This window comes from Gouania willdenowi, chromosome 19, assembly GCF_900634775.1.
Source record: "Gouania willdenowi chromosome 19, fGouWil2.1, whole genome shotgun sequence".
NCBI classification, from domain to species: domain Eukaryota; kingdom Metazoa; phylum Chordata; class Actinopteri; order Blenniiformes; family Gobiesocidae; genus Gouania; species Gouania willdenowi.
The window spans coordinates 19,625,310-19,645,931 of NC_041062.1; the positions used below are offsets into that span (position 1 = coordinate 19,625,310).

General features: G+C 35.8%; 1 protein-coding gene and 1 pseudogene across 1 annotated transcript in view; one reads left to right on the plus strand and one right to left on the minus strand.

The window, feature by feature from the left end:
- Positions 1-20,622, plus strand: part of LOC114481362 (ubiquitin carboxyl-terminal hydrolase 42-like) — a 33,500-nt gene that overhangs the window by 12,648 nt on the left and 230 nt on the right. The window lies entirely within an intron of this gene.
- Positions 1,654-19,437, minus strand: LOC114481860 (2-oxoglutarate and iron-dependent oxygenase domain-containing protein 3-like; annotated as a pseudogene).

Below are 20,622 nucleotides of genomic sequence, written 5' to 3' on the forward strand. Positions count from 1 at the left end.
ACAATTTAAATAAATAAATAACATTATTTATTTATTTGGTTAAACTTATTTAGCTTTCTCACATCTCCATGTCTCCCAATTGTATATATTCATCTTGAGAAGACATGTAGTCACACTCCACACTTCTCCGTCTGACTTGCATGTCCTTGTAAACAGTGGTTCCCAAATTGTTGCTTCTCACCAGGTATCAGCGTACCACTGGTAGTAGACGTACCACAGTTTGAGAATCACTGCAACTCCAGCTATGCTTCTCCTTGCTCCAGGAAAGGAGAATCGAATTAATACTTCCTGCTTTTCTTTCAGCCTCATATTTTCCCACTCACGTGTGAATGGGCTGCAGATAACATTGAGCTAGGCAGCTAAAAGCTCACTAACCCACACCTAACCATTGTGTGATTGTGCAGCAGCACCTTTTAGGATCTGAAACGCTCTCAGATCCTGACCTCTGACCTGTCTCTGCCTTCCTGGAAACTATAACTGAGCACCAGAGCCATACTAACTATTCATTTAGTTAGTTAACTAACCCTAACACCCCTACTCTTTAAACTTTACTTTATTTTATTTTGTTTAATTTTGTTTTGTTCCCCCCCCCAAATTGTGATATCTGCCTAACTTTAGTCTCCTACCACTGCTGCATCACCCTGCCTTATTGCCTATGTCAGGGGTCTGCAACCTTTACTCTACAAGGAACCAATTAACCTCATCTCACCTCATTTCACCTGGATTAAAGTCCTCCTGGAGCCAAATAATATAATACAGTGTATTCAATTCTATACAGTTAAAATTATATAGAATACAATTTGATTTAATTTATATTGATCATGTAAATGGCAACAATATATTTGAAAGGCTACAAAAAGTAACGTGATCATGTGATCAACACATGCTAATTACTCATTTCTTGCCACACATAAAGCATGCATATTTAACCAGCACATTGGCAGTTAAATGAATCTGTTCCCACACAATTAAAAATCTCTATTTTCTTCCAGAATAGTGTTTTTGTTGGTTTAATTATCTTACCAGGAATTTAAAACTTAAGGTTAGCCACACGTGTAGGAAAGTTGATGGTCTGTAGATGTTACAGGAGGTGAAGTAAGAAGGAGCTGAGTCATTGCACAACGTGATTTATTTTTAGGTTAACAATTATTTATATCTTGATTTTATTTGTCATTAACAGCCTCTGGTAAAGCTATAGGGAGCCATTGCAAAAGAGTCAAAGAGCCACATTAGGCTCCAGAGCCACAGGTTGCAGACCCCTGGCCTATGTCCTCAGCCTATCAGAACGCTTGTTGGAGTCTAAAATCACTGTCTGCCTTAGTCATCTCTTTGACTTAGGCATTTTTGCCGCCACATACAAAGATGGCGGACCGCATGAGAAAGAGGCTGACCACAAATGAAGCATTAGCCCTTCTCTTTGAGTCATCTGGTAAACTAGTTCATATATAGTGTCACAATAGAACAAAAGTTTCTGGTTGCAAGGCACACACAAATGGAGTGTGACTCCATGCATAGCGTCATTGAACGGCGCACCATCAAAGATATTCACACTCCACGTGACTACATTGTCATCTTTGAGACTGCACGTCTGCATCCATCCCCATACAAGGTCACCCAGCTATTCCACAATGACTTCATGGAGTTAACTGGGGCCTATGTCACTAACATTCGACCAGGAAGAAAAGTTGGCGACTCCACGGTCCATGACTTCGGGCTCTCTAGTACCTCCAGATGGTCGAATCTGGTACAAGTTGGATTTTGAGTCTGACTGGGAGAACCTGTCTCAGCATTAGGGGTGGGAACCTCACGATACGATACGTGATACAAAGCTCACAATAACGATTATCTCACGATATGATGGTACTGCGATTATCAATATATTGGTCAGAAATCAATCTACGATAATCTATGACATAAGAAAAAAAAAGATTAAGTGAAAAAATAAAAAAAAATATTTTTGTGTGGGAACATTTAACAAGATAAAGCACCCTGCACAAGCACCCCGCACCTGGTGATACACGTTCTTCATGTCCAGAGGAAAGTTGAGATCATAAGTCACGTTAGGGCTGGGCGATTTTGCCCCCCAAAAAAATGTCAGATTTTTTAAAGAAAAATTTGAGTTTCAATTCGATTTTCCATTTTTTTCGATTTTCAATGCACTTAAAAATGACTGCAGACGTCAGATATACTGTCAAAAGTGCAGCCTTATTGCTGTGATTGTCCTCAAGAGTTAAAATGCATAGAACAATCTTAAAATAAAAAGTAAATGAGGTCATTTAACTGTCATTCAACTATTTCAAGCTTTAACCCAGGTTTAAGCAAAAGTGCAACAGCAACTTCACAGTAGCTTCAATTACTACATATTTTATAACATAATTACTATTAAAAAATAAACTTCTCTTAGCATCTCAGCATAGTGTGAATAAAACATTAAACATGCCTGTGGCACACATATAGCCTACTCAAAGATTAAACACATGTAAACAAAGAGGGGGCTGGCTCAAATCGCACTACGGAAACCCACAAGGACGAAATGTGAAAAAGTCCGAAAAAAACTGTGGTGGGAAAAAAAATTGAATTAAATAAAAAAAAAAAAATAAAAAAAATTTAAAAAACTCGAATTTGCTGAATAAAAATAGTTTTTTATCTTTATTTAATTAATTTATCTTCTTATTGTGATGTTGAAAATACAACTATCACAAATGCATTATTTTGTCCTGTCATTGTTTTATTTCCTTTCTGTAATGCTGCGTTCACACTGATTGCGTCTTCTGCGGCACCGGACGCATCTGCTGTACGAAACGTACTGCAGGGTCCGCAGGATCAAAAAATGTCCCCAATTCGCTTCATACGCACGTCTGAAGCGAAGCAACGCTCACCTGCGACACATCCAACTCGATAAGTTTCACTGCCTGCTGAAACGAGAAGCTGCGCTCCTTTTTCTCCTCTAATAAACATAAACCACCAGTGAAAAAAGCCGGTGTGATTAGGGGCTAATGCTATCCTTGCTCAGTGCTGACTTTCAAAGATGAAACTACAGAGAGAACTTTTACCTGCTACGACCACCTCCTCGCTGATTCTCCTCCACGCCTAATCCTTCCTCGTCCGGTCCCGGTTATAAAGGCCGTGTCATAGAGCTCCAGGTGGTCACACAGCTTCTACTCCATGGTTGATTGGGTGAACAGACCGGTGTCCGTGTTGACGGCCTGACGTCATCGTCAATGAAGACTCTGATTGGCTTTCATCATGCGAAACAGTCGCAGGAGTTCAATATTTTCAACTCTTGCAAATGTGCGTAAAAATCAGGCGCACGGCCAACGCTCTTGACGCGCGTATCGGACCGCACCGCTGCACAGGAAAGATTTTGCATCTAGGCTGCATCTATACATTGACTTTGTATGTAATCTGGACGTACGGACATTTCGTGACGCAGCGTAACACATGCTGTCATAGTACAACAGAGTGACTTCACAGGTGTGAGGATTTAAGCCGGTGGGTTAAAATAGCGATTCAAAAATATGTGCTTTAAAACAAACACAACAATCGTGACTCCTCGAAAAAATTATTGCTAGATTAGTCGACGACAAAGATAATCGTTAGTTGCAGCTCTAAAGTGAACGCACTACATACTCGATTATATGTTAAACTTAATGTGAGTAGCACGTTGGTGTGACATTTCCAACATGGCTGAGGGACATTGAAGTTGTTTGCCAGATGTTTGCCTAATCTTTGATTGGATTAAGATTCGTATAATCCATTTCTGAGAAACTGCTACTTCATTATCTCAAATTGTTATCCTCACACCACATTTGGTGCATTCTAATCATTAATTAACTTTAACCACTGTCCTCAGCATGTGTTTAATTGTGAAGGAAACTGAAGTACCTGAAGGTAACATGCAAGCTTCACACAGATACTATATTCTTTCCAAACTTATATTAAACTCCTCATTTTACCTTCTATTACATTAAATCAATTGACACATTTTTCAGGTGCTGCCAATTATATATCTATTGATGACCACTCTAAGCTTTTTTAAGTGAAAACTGATGACGGATTTATATGGACTTTGCTGAGTTTTTCCCTACATACTTTGTTTTCAGGCAGATTAGCTGAGTGACAGCATTGGTATTTATTTAATGTCATTCTTCAGCCAGAGTCAAACGATTAGATGAAGTCATTTACAGGTTTGCTGCTAAGAAAAAAGATAACGAACGTTTCTATAACATCGGGTGTTTTATGTTTTTCCTAGCCATCAGTAAGCAAAGAACCTGCTCACAATCAGAAATGAAGCCGTTTAAAAAGATTCGCAGACTTTGTGGTGCAGAATTCAAAACATATGTAAAGCTAAATTTAGGATATATGTGATCCTTGGCTTGGGCAAAAAAAAAAAAAGAGCAAACAAGGTCAGAAATCCAAAGAATTTATTTGACTTTGACTTTACAATTGAGAAATATGTTCTTAAAAGCCTTATATTAATAAAAAGTAATTTAAAATCAAACCAGGGAATATTGTGAAGAGGCTGGCTTGATGTTAAATGAGCCAATCAGAAGTCATCTCTGTGTGGAAGGTGAAGGCTGAAGTTAAATTACATAATGGAGAAGTCATTTTAGTCTGCTATAGACTGAGTTCAATAGTCTTTTTTTTCTTTTGTCAACCTTGAACTAAAAATATTTTGAAAGACTGAAATCTAATTAATTGTTCGTCAGAATTCTGAAACTAAGACTGAGTCAAAGTCTGCTGTTAAAATTAACATGAAAGAATAAGAAAATGTGTCGTCTGTAAATAGAAGTTAACGGATCAGCATTGACAGGGTTCACCTATTGCTTTGTGTAAACTTAACCTTGTCTTTTAAATATTACAAAAAATAATGTGTAAAAAAAAAACAAAAAATGTATCTAATCAATTATAGACTTTGTAATCACTAAACTAACCGCCTAACAATATGTGACATTTTTCCATTTAAATGGAATTCAATGAGTGCTAACATAATGTACAATATGAATAAAGAATATTATGATTCTATTGTTCACTAAGCAAAAACTTAAATCTTTGTAAGATAAAATCATGCTTTTCTGGATTTTTTGTAAACCTTGTAAAACATTTTTTTTTTTGTATTAAACTAAAAAACAGCACTTGGTACAGAACATTCCAGAGAAGCGGAAACAGTGCAAAATAGTTAGAGAATATCCGTGGCATGAAATACATTTTAGTTTAGTTTATTTGAGCAATTCACATTGAATGCTCAAAAGCAGTAGGCTGAACCAAGAAAGCTTAAAATAAATAATGAAGCTGATGAATTTAGTTTGAAGTTGTCGGTCCGTGCTAGCTGCTACATGTTTAGCACTAAGGTGGTAGCAGAGGCTAGAGGATTTTTTTTGTGCCTTACTTTTTGTAAGTAATTAATCGCAATTAACACGATAAAATCCCAGCACTAAAATATATATATATAAATGTATTCATAAATATTGCATTACATTTAATTACAAATATACCCTTTTTACCTTTTTTGTATTAAAGAATCTGGATGTTGGGACATGTAAAGTCTCAGGCAGTGTTAAAATCATAACACCATGTTATTATGTCCAATCCTTTATCAGTGCAACTCCCTTCAAATTTATGAATATTAGACATCTATTGGTCAAAATCAATGCATTTCTCATTCCATTCAGTGTCTGATAGACCAGGGGTTCTCAACCACATTTTGCCACGGTCATTAAATTGCGACCCACTTTTTTTTTTTTTTTTAGAATTCAACCAACCAAATTCATTTTTTCAAAAATAGCTGTTTTATAATTTTATTATGTATATAACATTTTTTAATCAGAATCAACTTTATTGACCAAGTAATGTATTGAATACACACGAGGAATTTGTCTTGGTGAACTGTGAACTAAAGCATAAATCTATATATTTTCCTGTGCAAAATGCATTTAACAGCATGCCTGTCAAAATAAAAGACAAACCTAACATGACAGACAAATAGATATGAATCCATTTTTGACCAGATGTCCACGACCCACCCAGTACAGGCCCGCGACCCACTTTTGGGTCCCGACCCACCGGTTGAGAATCACTGTGATAGACTACTGTTCTGATATTCATCTTGAACAGTGTGTCATCTCGGGTAATTGATCTTTCCAGGAATACTGCAGTCTTATGCACTTATCTAAAAGCATCTTATCATAACAACCCTGGAAATACCTGGCCAGGAGAATCGATTAATACCTTATTCCATAAGGCCTAAAATACAGGGGGGATGGGGGGTTACAACCCCCCCATTATTTAAATCCAACTAATTTAACCCCCTCAATGTTTTTGTCCAAACATAAATTCCAAAACATTTAATTTAACATTTCCTACGTTGATGTGTGATGTATTTTACAACCATTTAATGACAAAATAAGTAACACATTTATAAGACGCACCCCTTTCCAGCTGCACACTTGGTAGCTTTCGTCCCTTACAGGTGAAAAAGGCAAAAGTGGCACATATTGTGCAGTCATTTGTTAATAAATGAGCCTGTGTAGCATTTTGCATCAGCAAATCTAACCCAGAATTGTCTTTCAGGTCAGACTTAATTTGAAATAAAATTGAGATTTATACTGTATATTTTGAAAAAAAATATTGAGATGAGTTTTGGTCCATATCGCTCAGCCCTAGTAGGAATGTTCACAGCATTTCAATGTCAACAAAGGTCGGCCTACCAGATTCTAATCACTGAATTGTATTTAGTAAGAGGTTGACAAGTATCTATTTTAGATTTTCTGTACACTTGTCTTAAAATATAATTAATATTGAGCTTGGTTGGGGTGGTGGGACGACTTGTAGCGGGCACCAGAAAAATTCCCATTATTTCAAATCCAAAACTTGACAGGAATGCCCCACACACGAAGCGTTCGCCCACCCCTCCTCCTTTCACCCTCACTCAATCGCAGATGCATGGAGGGGTCAAAAGTTTGCTGTGGCTGCTGCTCAAATGTTTGCAAATCTTAAATTAAATATACACTGATCTTTTTGGGTTTTTTTGCATTTGTGGCATTAAAATGTAGTATGTGAGCATTGAAAATAAAATGGCATTAAAAAAGCAATACATTTGACTTGCTTCTGCCTGTATCAACCCTGTAATTCTGTGATGTATTTGTTGCAACATGAAATAAAAAGAAAAGAAATACAGTTTGTTTTTTCATTACGCACTGTTGTGACCGAAGTGTGACTGAGTTCAGTAAGATTATCGTACCAATGTTTTCATTTTTACTTGTTCGTGAGGCTAAAATGCACCAGAATGCAGGAAATTGCATGCATTTTGTAAATTTTTTTCTGATTCCCGACCACCCCAATATTCAAACAAACACTTTGCCTTTGCATTATTCTAATACGCATCTAATCCTTTTGTTCCACGGTAGCATCGTTAGCCATCCACCATTTCCTATAACTCCTTCCTGCACTTTAGCACTGGTTGAAACTAGGGATGTAACGATTTATCGTAAGGCAGTTAAAAATCGATTCATAGGTATCACGGTTCACATCAATACTATGAAAATTGAATCGCCGTACTTTTTTTAAACAGCTATATATTTATCCTTCTCTTGTCCAGAAGCGTAGTAAGCGGGCAGAATCTGCTACTACTTTCTTTCTGGCCGCCATCTACTCTTAAACATGTTCATAAATGATTCCTTACCCCTTTAGCACCGAAAGAATATCTGTAATATTACGTGAATATCTGTAAAAGTCACATTTTTCTATTAGCTCTGTCTGCTAGCACATAGCATCTCTTCTTCACTGCAAGAATATCTGCATGCCAATCGACCACTGGGTTACCAGCGCCCTCTGCTGGTCGAAACAAATACAATGCAATAACTGTTTTTTTTTTTTTAAAGTCCAATTGTTAAGGCACAAAATACATTTTCAGTTGCACTTTTAAAAAGAAAAAGAACTATTATGCAGTTTTGCATTGTTTACTACAGAACCAATTAATAAATTTCTTCTTCATTTGTATTATTTCTTTATTTATTTCATTCAATATTTATTTTTAGTTAAATTGCATTGTTTTGAACAGTTTATCAAGGGATTATTTTGGCAATGAAAAATAAAAGGAAAATAGTACAGTATTTTCAAGTTTTTCCCCCAAAAAAATAAAGGAATATTTTTCAGTCATCATTTGTCTACAGAACCATTTTGTAAAACAAATCGTAAGAGAATTGTATCGTGAACCCAGTATCGTGAATCGAATCGTATCGGGAGTTGAGTGAATCGTTACATCCCTAGTTGAAACCCAGCCGCCTTTCAGAAACTTATTTCCACAGCTTGTACCTGAATTTGAGTTCTAGCCGCTACATGATCCATAAGGACATGAGTGAGGGCTGCACTGACTGCTACAATGAGAGCCTTCCAGGATCTGTCAATTTACTTTGGCCATCAAAGACACTTCTCACATCATTTTCATTAAGTCTGCACAAGCTGATTGTGTTCTTTTCTTCTTTTTTTTTTTTTACCTTGTCGATGTGAGGGTGCCAGTACTCGTCGTGTTGGGTCTTGGCTGCTGTACTGTTGATTCGCGAGAAGAAAGTGGGTTTGGTGAGATACATTAGTGTGGGGTCGAGCCCAAAAGTCTCAGCGATAACCGCCTGAATCCACCCACGCACGTCCCTGAGGATAAAAACAAAAATAATTCAGCTACAAGTGCATAAGAAACAACTACACAAAAGCAACTGCACTAAAAGAAAACAAAATGAGTAATCAAAAATGTAGCTTTTTTTTCATTAATTAAATATAGATGCCGCTGAGAAATTTCAAGGAAGTACAAAAGCATTGTATCTAGAAAATAAGACAAACAAAATAACAAACAAAAATAAAATAAATCAAGCCTGTTTTGCCTAAAAAAAAAATCTTATTTCAAGAAATTCTAAGGTTAAGCCCAATACGAGCAAATCCACAGTATAACTGTGGATCTACAACTGATGTGGGTGCAAAAGCCACTATTGTGAACCCAGGCGCTGCCCCGGGCTCAAAAGACCAACCGATTAAATTAATATTTTTATTCAGCTATAGTGAATAGGTTGGATTGAGAGAAGAGTGAATATAGAGGTATATTGAGTAATGAGTAGCTAGTTAACATAGCATAGATTGTTCATTGGAGATTTTATAGTATAGACTGGGGCGTGTCTTAACTGCTCCAGGAGCCCCGCCCATAATCAAGGCATTTTTTTTTAATTTACCTCTTAGTGGCAGGTCAGGAGAAAGCAGGGGTTTAGTTACTCTTTAATTGTTCAGAGCACTTGTCTACCTCCAAAAGGGGAAAACAATCATTTAAAAGGTGATAATGATTTTAATGCAGAAGGAAGATGGTTTTCCTAAAGCTGATCTGGTACCTTAAACTGCAAAGCTCTGGCAAACCTTAAATATTTATGTTCCCGTGGAACATTAATCAGTGTAATATTTTTTTTCTAAAGTCTGATCTGATCTAAACGTCTGTTTTACCTCGATTGAAAGTGCAAAACTGTATAAAATGATGTGTGTCACCTGTAAAGTGTGAAATCCTCTGCTGTAAACACATCGCTGATCTGATCCCCAAAATACCTGTCACAGGTAATCACAAAGCCAGTCAGACACATCAGGCAAATGGATAGAAAAAAAAACAGCTTTTAGTGAGAAATGTGCATGTGAAGTTGTCTTTTCCCACCTGTAGATATTGACAAACTGTTTTCCATTGACAAAGCTCCAGAATGCAGGTCCAGAATAGAAGCCTGCAAGGGTTGAGAGAAACAAAAACATGGTGCATTAGATTCTCTTCCCATAATAATCTATATGTCTTAGGTTCAAAGCTCTGGGGTGGACACTTGGGTGTTTTTTGCGTGGAGTTTGCATGTTCTCACCATGCTTGTTTCCTCCCACAAAGTTGATTAGGTGGATTAGAGTCTCTCAATTGCCCGTAGGAGTGACTGGGAGTGTGAAACGTTGTTTAAGTTTACGTTGTAATAAAAAAAAAAAAATGGTGAATGGTTGTCTGTCAGGTTGTGTGTTGCCCTGTCCAAGGTGTACCCCCACCTAGCGCCTGATGCCAAGTGGAATAGGCACCAGCAGACCCCTCCCCCATCTTTGAATAGTTTCAAAGACAGAGAGAAAGTCTCCCAACTGCTTTGAAAAGTCAATGAAATCACGTATATGATGTCTCTAGCTCAGATCACTCCATCAATTATCTATGAGCTGAAACATACAGGGATATATATATATATATATATATATATATATATATATATATATATATATACCATGTATGACATGGGAGCAAGAGAAAAGGGGTGAAGTTAGTGTCGAAATACAAAAGCAACATACAGGGTTCCTATAGCTTTAGTCAAATCAAATTCAAGACTTTTTAAGACTTTTTATTGTCATTTGAAAGCAAATATAAGACCAACTTTACAGTAAACATAATTGGGGGGAAAAAAAAAACACCACATCAATTACTGTACATAGGGTTAGGGGAATTTTTTTTTTTTGTGTCTAGTGCAGCCCCCAAAGTGAACACACACAAACACACAAAATGACAGTGAAATACAAAAATAAAAGAGACTAAATTAATCAAAATCACTCTAAAAACTCAAGATGACTACAAAAATAGCCATAAATCTATAAAAACAACAAAAATACTAAAATTATTTGTTGGACAGGCAATTTTCATTAAATTTACATTTTCCCATGTTGTTTATACATATATATATATATATGTGTATATATATACATATATATATGTATAAACAACATGGGAAAATGTAAATTTAATAAAAATTGCCTGTATATATTATTATTTTTTTTTTTTTTTTTTAATTAATGTTACCATTTATTTTGAAATTCTGAGACCAATTACAATCATAAAATCAAACATGTGTTAAAATGTAAGACTTGGGGAAAAAAAAATACATAAATAAATGTAAGACTTTTGAAACAATGATTCAAGACATTTTTACAACAATTAAGGCCTTATTTTTAGTTTCATGAATGTAATGCTTTTTAAGACTTTTTGAGGATCCACGGCAACAATGAACATAGTAATTCAATTTTTTTTATAGCAGCTTAATTCATCTTCTATACATTTTGTAATTTAACCAACAACAGGTTTATTATAACCCCCCCCCCCCCCCCCCCACACACACACACACACACACACACACATATTTTAGAATAAGAATATTATATGATTGAATATAAAATTAAATAAAAAAATAAAATGGAAGATATTGAAAAAAATAAAGCCAAAAAAACCAATATATATTATATTGAAGGATTTAGATGCAGTCCGATAAAATACAATATTCGTTTTCTGGCTGTTATCGGACCAATATCCGATATCAATATCGGACCGGGACACCCCTACTTGCATGTTCACTCCAACTGAAATGAGACAAACCCTAACCAAGATTTGCAATCTGTGCAACAAAATGTTATGGTCCACAGAGTCAAATGCAGCACTGAGATCTGACTGACATTCATCAAATATTTTATTGAAGGTTAAGAATTGACTCAGTTGTTTGAAGACCACCTTCTCAATGATCTTGGCCATGAAAGGAAGGTTGTCGATTAGTCTATAGTAGACATGGGCAACTGGGCACCCAAAGCAAATCCCAAAAACTGGAATTCAAGAAACTGGTAGGAATATGAGACCCAACATAATTCACAATATAAGTCCCGAAACACACAAATTGGCAGCAAAATGCACAAAGTACACAAAAAATTCCAAAAGAAATGCACAAAATGACTCATAAAACATAAAATCACAACAAAGACAGACACAACAATCACTTAAACAAAATGACCACAAGAACACACAAAAACAACATTTTACAGAATAGCTCCAAAGACACACAAACTATTAGCAAAATACACAAAATGGCAGAAAAATACAGAAAACAACAAAAACACAGAAAGTGACCCCAAAAAGGCACAAATCAACAAACAATAATGCATAAAAATACATGAAACTAAAACAAAAACACACACAAAAAAAAAAAAATTACAAAAAACAAACATAGTGACCCCTAAAACACACAAAATGAATAAAAACAAAAAAAACATCAAAACCAAAGACAAAGACACAAAAAAAGACAAAAACCTTTTGTCCTCTGTTTTAATGCTCTGATTGGTCATTATTCTAAATGCTGACATGAATGCTGATCATGTGGCCCTCAGATAAGATACAATCACATTTTTGTGGTTGTGTTAGAGTTACCCATCCCTGGTCTATGGTCAGCCAGTATAGAGGCATCCACAGTGTTCTCTTTTTAACAGAGGTTTCACAGCAGCTACTTTCAGGATTTTGGTAAGGTGCCTGACTGGAATGAGCAGTAGATTATCTAGAAAAAGATCAGTCACAATAAAAGGATGATGTACTCACTCCTCCCTCAGACCCAGCCAGTGCCAGCCCCCTCTCTGCCAGCCTGTGAGTCAGAGGCAGGATAAGGTCAGATTATAGCGGCAGAAGTTTGCTCATTGTGAGGGAAAGGTGGAGCTGTTTACCTCCTGAGAACATGAGCCTCGTCCCTGGTCACCAGGCTGTCTATGATGGCACGGCCACACTTTTGAGGTGTGCATCCTGGGGGAGGAAAATGAGTGGTGATCTCAGAACAATCTCAGAGCATTGGGACGATCCACATCCATCAGATACAGAAAAATGTATTTGCAAACAAAGAAATCTGTAACTTTTCAGGTCAATCCTCTGGGTTTCTGTTGATATATTTTCTCAAAGTTCTCCTGCAGTGTAATCTGTAGACTCAAACACACACGTCATACATTTAGGGCTGATACATTTCCATACTGCATCTTAATATTTTCATAAGTTTTCATAGTGCAATAAATAAAAGACTTTTGGAAAAGCCATAATATGTAGGACAGAGCAAGGCTTTTCCTAACAATGGAATTTTCTAGATGGTTGTGCAAAAGCTAAATTACACCAAACAAATATTAAGGTTTAATTTGAAATATTTTGTAATCCAGTCATCCCACCGATCCAAGTATTCAGTGTGAACAGAAATAAATACCACGACTCTCGTGGTGGTTGAACCTAAAAGTTGCATCTCTTCCCATTATCATTATCATGATATACACTAGTGTTATATTGCCATCTAGTGGTTGGATCTATGATGGCAAACTTAATTCCCAATTGAGGGTTTTTAAAAGTCAGACATAAAAAAACCCTAATTCTGCATCAAAACAGTTTGTCTGGCACTGGTATATAATTGGTTCAATACCACCCCAGCAAGAGATTAAGGTCTATTCATCTATTCAGACTTGCTTTTAATGGTTAAAACTACTTTTAATAGCTAAACTTTCATTATTAGATGTACTCTTTTCTATTTATCTGTACTTCCATTGTTAAGTGTTTGAGCTTTTTGAAAAGAGCTATATAAAAATAAAGATATTATTATTAATACCATTATTATAAGGTGACAGAGATTTGGGTCTCACCTGCATAACGTTTGTAGTTCTCATAGTCCTCAGAACACTTCACAATGAAAACTCTGGGCTCAGGAGAGACGATCTCACCCTGTCCTGCCAAAGTCTCTGTGATGTCACTGTCTGAAGTGGTTACATAGAGCCATGTGGCTCCGAGGCACACATTCACGGCCACCAGCAGCAAGGCTCCGAGCCAACGGGAAGAGCGCCACGAAGACCCCTGCCTCAAAGCATCACCTCTGAACGAGACAAGGCAAAAGTAATACAGTTATGAGTCAGAATAAGGAGACAAGAAGATCCATCAATCAATCATCTCAGGGTTATTTTTGTTATATTTAAATATTACAAATTAAAAGGATACAAAGACATAACAACTGAAAGATTACAGTGCCTAATATAAGTAGGTAAACATAATATAGTGAGACATCTCACTCATATTACTCATAGAAACGGGGTTACGAGAGTAGGGGTGGGAACCTCACCATACGATACAAAGCTCACCATAACAATTATCTCACAATATGACGACACTGCGATTATCGATATAATGGTCAGAAATTACAATTTTCATTTTATATCTCTGAAAGAAAACTAATTGAAAAATTGTCCTATGAACAGTGACACTATTTTAGTGCAACATTTCTGTAAATAAGTGTCAACACACCAATGTATACAAATAAGTATCTCCAATAGTAAGTAAGTAAGTAAGTAAGTATTTATTTATAAAGCGCTTTTCGCAGATAAAATCACAAAGTGCTGTACACAGAAACAATAAACATACATTTACATCACATGTGTAGCATCATAAAAGGGCAGTAAAAAATTAAAAATAAAATCTTGTTAACTAAAAGCATTTTTGAAAAGCGAAGTCTTCAAATGTTTTTTAAAAGTGTCCACGCAGTTCATCTCCCGGAGAGACTGGGGCAGACCATTCCAGAGTCTGGGGGCTGCAGCCTGGAACGCCAGGTCTCCTCTGGTTTTAAGTTTGGTTTTTGGGAGCCTTAGTAGACCCTGACCTGAGGATCGAAGGCTGCGTCCTGAAGTGTAGGGACACAACATGTCTGAAATGTATAGAGGAGCCTGGCCATGCAAAGCCCGGAATGTTAGAACCAGTATTTTATATTCAATCCGGAACTTGACAGGGAGCCAGTGCAGGGAGGAAAGTATCGGGGGTAATGTGTGATGTTCTGGACGTACCGGTCAAAAGTCTGGCAGCAGCATTTTGAACCATTTGGAGTTTACACAGGGTCGACTTATTAAAACAGGTAAAAACTGAGTTACAGTAGTCAATGCGGGACGAAATAAAAGCATGGATGACCAGTTCCAGATCAGGTTTGGACAGTAGATGCCTCACTTTTGAGATATTTCTCAGATGGTAAAAACAGTTTTTAGTCAGTTGACGACAGTGGCCCTCCAAAGACATCGATTGGTTAAACACAACCCCAAGATTTCTGATGCTGGATTTCACTGATGAACCCAAATCACCGAGAGAGTTCTTAATAAGTGGGATCTTTTTATCAGGGGCGATGATCAGAGTTTCTGTTTTGTTGGGGTTTATCTGGAGGTAGTTTGATGAAAACCAGTTTTTGATGCATGAGATACAGTCCAAGAACTCAGGTAAAAAGTGAAACTCTGAGTCATTAAAAGAGCAGTATAACTGGATATCATCAGCATAAAAATGATAAGAAACATTTTTAAAACCACGGATCAACCGACCAAGAGGCATCAGGTACAATAAAAACAGAACAGGCCCCAGAACAGAGCCCTGGGGTACTCCACATGACAGGGTGGACACATTGGACATTACATCATTAAAAGCCACATTAAAAGTTCTACCATTTATATACGAGGCAAACCACTGTAGTACAGCACCGGAAAACCCCATTTCTGATTTGAGACGATGGATCAGTGTGTTGTGATCTACGGTGTCGAAAGCAGATGTTAAATCCAATAAAGTTAAAACTGTGTAGCGACCAGAATCAGCAGCCATCATCACGTCACTGGAAACCTTCACAAGGGCAGTTTCAGTGGAGTGGATCGACCTAAAACCAGATTGATATTATCATAAAGATCATTATCTTCCATGATTGATGTTAGCTGCTTGGCTACCACTTTTTCCATCATTTTTGACATGAAGGAAGCTTAGATATGGGCCGGTAGTTTATAGGCTGACCTGGATCAAGATTAGGCTTTTTGAGAATGGGATTTACTAGGGCGTGTTTAAAGTAGCTGGGGACTGTGCCGGATTTAAGTGAGAGGTTGATCAGTTTCACCAACCATGGACCGACTTCATCAAAAACATTTAAAAGCAGTGAGGTTGGAATAATATCCACAGGGCTCGATGTGGGTTTCATTTTTCTCACTAGATCCTGAATATCCTGTAGGCTGACAGGAGAGAAGGAGGACCATGTGCTGACGGGAGCTACAGAAGTGCACAAGCTGACCAAAGGAGTCGTGATACTGGCCCTAATATCTTCTACTTTATTTACAAGAAGTTTAAAAACATGTTACAATCATCCCTTGTGTGTACAGGGACATGGGACGGTGGGGGTGTAACAAGATGTTCAATAGTGTTGAACAAGACTCTGGGGTTTCTCTTATTTTGTAGAACAAGGTTAGTGAAATAAGTAGAGCGGGCGCGCTTTATTATTTCATTTAGCTCCATTATCTTTTCCTTAAGATGGAGTCGATGCACTTCCAGTTTAGTTGTTTTCCACAACCGTTCCACTTTCCGACAGCTTCTTTTGAAGTTAAAAATGGTTTCATTCATCCATGGACAAGGTTTTTTATGAGTGCTAACAACGTTTTTAGCTGGTGCTACTGTGTCTAACAGAGTCAGACAGTGATTATTAAAGTTAGCCATAAAAGAGTCAACATCATCACAGCTAGCGAAGGAAGTTGGGTCAAAGGAGGCAGAAAACCCACTGAAAGCTGCTTCATTTAGGATGCGTCGCTGTTTTTTTCACATTGGAAGGGATTTTAGTCAGAGTGATTGACAGGTTAAATAAAATACAGCAGTGGTCACTTAACTGTAAATCATTTATGCTTAATTTGTCTATTTTAAACCAAAAGAAAAAACTAAATCTAAAGTATGACCTTTGGTGTGTGTTGGACCTGACACATGTTGTACAAAGTTAAAAGAGTCCATAAGAGTCATCAACTCAGTGGCCATAGGACATGTGGAGTTATCAACATGGAGATTAAAATCTCCAAGGATTAAAACACTCTCAAGTGTTATAATAGATGACATGAACTCAGAGAACTCATCTAAAAATATACGAGCAGGTGCTTTCTGTACACAAAAAATAGGGTCTTTTTTACCAGTGACACCATTATAGTGCAATATTCCACTAAACAATATATTGGTTCCTTCAACAAACAGTGACAAATTTTAAAAATAAATAAATCAATACTTAATGTGAGCATATTGATAATCAATAGTGCGAAAAAATATCACAATATATCGGCGTAATCTCGCAGTGAGTGGTTAATGGGAAGTGCGTCACGAGAATTGAGCAAAACAAAATAATTCAGTACACAAATAAAACACTATTGGTGAGCATATTTCACTATAGATCAATTTAACTCGCGTTTATATTTTTTGTTCAGTATAAATATTGACTTCCAGGGGGTGAATAATAATGCAAACAGTTATTTTTCTTTAAATATTTTTGTTTATTTGACATCACTTTGTAAAAGCTTGTTTTTGCCTTGACATTAAAAAGTTTTTTCCAATAAAGTTTTGCATGAAAAAGACACTTTTTTTTTACCGGCTTGATTTAATTATTTATTATAGCGATAAAGGGTAAATCATCCATGGGGTGAATATAATTAACATAAAAACACCTCAAATGCTGAAATGACCATATATACATGCAAATAAATGTAATTATGTCTGCACTACACACAAGGTATTATTATTAACTATAGGACTGGCACATTTATCTGATGCTAACAACTAGCCATCCACCAAAACAGCACTCCAAAGAATATGCAAAGTACAGAAATATTAACCAATGACAACACAATGATTTATAATGCATAAGTTACAGATGGTGCCTTTTATGTAGACCGATCTTCAGTTCACGTTTTTATTTTTTTATCTTTTTTTTTTTTTTTTATTTAATTAGTCTTTTTTACAAACAAAATAACATGCAACAACTTCCTCAGTTATACAGTTATAATGCACAACATTTACAAACATGACCACACAATACAGTTCAATAACCAAAACTACATAAAAAAAACACACACACAAAAAAAGAAATATATAAATAAAATAAGAACATTGTACAAGGGATATTTTTATTTTATAAATTTAACCTTATTATAAAATTAAATTATTTTCTTGCATGAACATTTTGACCATGGACATTTAGCATATTTGCATTTGTGTGCATAATATTTTTTATTATAAATTATTAATCAAAAATTTATGTTTTTTTTATTTTTAAGGTAGATGCCAAATTTTAGTCATGGTAACTCAGGATAAGTTAAAAATGTGTAAAAACTGTGGGCAAAGTTTGTAACTCAGGTGAGTAATAAAAATAGCAATAATTAACTGTGTGTGTGTGTGTGTGTGTAATTCAGAATTTAATTTGCATTAGGAAATGAGTGTTTACAAGGTTAGTTTAAAGAGGATTTAACTTTTATTCTGAATTAAAGATGAATTAAAGTTCCCATATTAACCATCCATTTAAGAAAAAGCAACTTAACCTCCCACTTTTCTATAGTCAGACATACTTCCTACAGGCACTGCACTAGTTATTAGAAAACAACAAATCATATTTAGAGTTCAATATAGATTTAACAATTTCAGTCATAAAATAAATTTTTTGTTGTTTCTACATTTGTTTTGCATATGTAACAATGGTCCACATCCAGTTTAAACATTTTATTAATAAAATCATTTGATGGGTAAATGTCATTTAGAATTTTGAAGTGGACGATCTTTATATTTTGGGGAATAACAAATTTTAGATATGGTTGAAATTTCAGATTTATTGTAGTTTTTAAAAAATAACATTGCATCCGGGTATTCTGAAGCCCTTTCTGAGACAATGCAGTTAACACTTTTCTGCCGCTAGATGGCGTCAACAACACACGGATAAACATTCATTTATTTACACCCCGTTACTTAAACCTATCGTGTTCAGGTTAAACAAACAAACACAAAACCAGAAAACGACTGACCATAGTCATTCATAGCCGTGTTTCGATTTACTGTGTCAGAGTGAGACCGTTGTAAGAAGCTAACACACTAGCTAGCTGTAGCATGCTGGGATTGACAACTGGATCCCTTCAACGCATGCGCAAAAGTTGCCGACAGTTGACCACGCCCACAAGGGATATAAAGCCGTCAGTTGACGTTTTCAGTTATTCATTTTGAGGAAACTTGAATGAACACAGCAAAACAATATCATCTCTAAACAAGACTTGAAGTTAAGAGTGGAAACATGTAAGGAGATAAAAAAAAATACTGAAAATAACTTTTCTGATAAAACAAAACCTTAACATATCTAATTTTTAATTGATTTTAAATATCAAATGACAACAGAGTAAAAAATGTGTTACTTAGATTCAAAACCAATTGTTTCATTAGTTTAAAACCAGAAACAGGAAAACTAGAAAACCAGAAACCTAAAAAAAATGGTGTATTTGTGATTGGTTTTAAAAATCAAAATAATAATGATAACATATTATATTGTTTTGTTCGTTTATATGGATCTAAAGACATGCACTTATGTATTCTCATCTCCATTGCAGTGTGAAAACATGGTCATACAAGGCATATCTTCAGAAAAGTCTGACCCTGGGTCAGTTGGGAGTAACCCCCCATGGATGAAGACTACAGTCTGCAACAGTAGACCCTCAGAGCCACGGGAGAAAGGTTTGAGCAGTGTTTTTACTACTGGTATAATTTTTTAAGGATGGAGTTTCTCCATACATGCTCTATAACAGTGTTTCTCAAGTGTACCCCTTAACCATCTTTAGCGGTAAAATAACAAATATCATCTAGTTTGTTTCCATCTATTGGTTTCATTGTTAGGCTTCCTAATATGGATGTAACGATTAATTGCAAGGCAGTTAAAAATCGATTAATAGGTATCACGGTTGATATCGAGTTTCTGAAAATTGAATCGCGGTACTTTTTTTAACCAGCAGAGGGCGCTATCCACAAGTGTAGGCGGCGGGCAGAGTCTGTTAATACTTTCTTTCTGGCCGCCTTCTACTCTTAAATATGTTAATAAATGATTCATTACCCCTTTAGCACCGACAGAATATCTGTAATATTACTTGAATATCTGTAAAAGTCACGTGTTTCTATTAGCTCTGTCTGCTAGCATAGCTTCTCTTCTTCAATGCAAGATATCTGCATGCCAACCGACCACTGTGTTACCAGCGCCCTCTGCTGGTCCAAACAAATATGACGTAAATCAGTACAATCACGGTTTTTTTTTTTTTAAAGTCCAATTGTTAAGGCACAAAATACATTTTCAGTTGCACTTTTAAAAATAAAAATAACTATTATGTAGTTTTTCATTGTCTATTATAGAACCAGAATTTAAATTAATAGGCTTCATTTTCATTTGTATTATTCCTTTATTTATTTCATTCAAGATTTATTTTTAGTTAAATTGCATTGTTTTGAATACTTTATCAAGGAATTCTTTTGACAATGAAAAATAAAAGGAAAATAGTACAGTATTTTCTAGTTTTTTTCCCAAAAAAAAAAATTTGTCTACAGTCCCATTTTGTAAAATAAATCGTGAGAGAATCGTATCGTGAACCCAGTATCGTGAATCGAATCGTATCGGGAGTTGAGTGAATCGTTACATCCCTACTTCCTAATCAATGAAAATATAGGTTTTAATATTTTTGGTGAAGGCGTCTGAGCCTTTTTTTGTGTCAGTATATTTCTACATTTATATTGGGTTTTTTTTTTTTTTTAATGGTAAAATGTGGGAAAGCTTGATATCAAACATATTTTAATATCTGTTAACTACATATGTGTAGAACTGTAACATGGTGCCCCAGTTTTGCATTAAATTATAATTGACAATTTTTATAGAATTTTCATGGCAATTACAATTACAAAGTCAATTATCTAAAATCAATTTAAATACAATTACAACAGCAACAAATTTTTAAAATTACAATTATAATTGACCC